Below are 321 nucleotides of genomic sequence, written 5' to 3'. Positions count from 1 at the left end.
GAGAGAGAGATAGGGAGAGAGAGATAGTTTTGAGAAGTGTCCATGAAGAATAAAGCAACCATTGTAATGTAATTGCAAAGTATGAGCACAGAATTAATGACGCAGTTTAATTATACTTTGAGCACTTTGAGTTACAAAATAAAAGCATTATTTTCTTACCTGTAACTTGTAGTTGTGAAGAGTTCCCTTATTTCCTTGCAGAAATATTTACATCAAAATATTCCATTGCAGTTGTAGGTTGTTGAAACTGTTCAAGATCAAGCTGTTATTCTCCGTGTGGGAGGGACAGTCAGACCATCTGAGTAACAACACTGTCCATAT

General features: G+C 35.8%; 1 protein-coding gene across 1 annotated transcript in view; it reads right to left on the bottom strand.

Moving 5' to 3' along the window:
• The window catches only part of dbpb (D site albumin promoter binding protein b), an 11181-nt gene that overhangs the window by 10279 nt on the left and 581 nt on the right, over nt 1-321 (bottom strand). The gene's annotated exons all lie outside the window — the stretch shown is intronic.

This window comes from Morone saxatilis, unplaced genomic scaffold (genome assembly GCF_004916995.1).
Source record: "Morone saxatilis isolate NCDOM2014 unplaced genomic scaffold, NCSU_SB_2.0 Contig24, whole genome shotgun sequence".
NCBI lineage: Eukaryota > Metazoa > Chordata > Actinopteri > Moronidae > Morone > Morone saxatilis.
The sequence above is the reverse complement of the archived record's forward strand: the minus strand, read 5'-3'. Positions and strand labels throughout refer to the sequence as shown.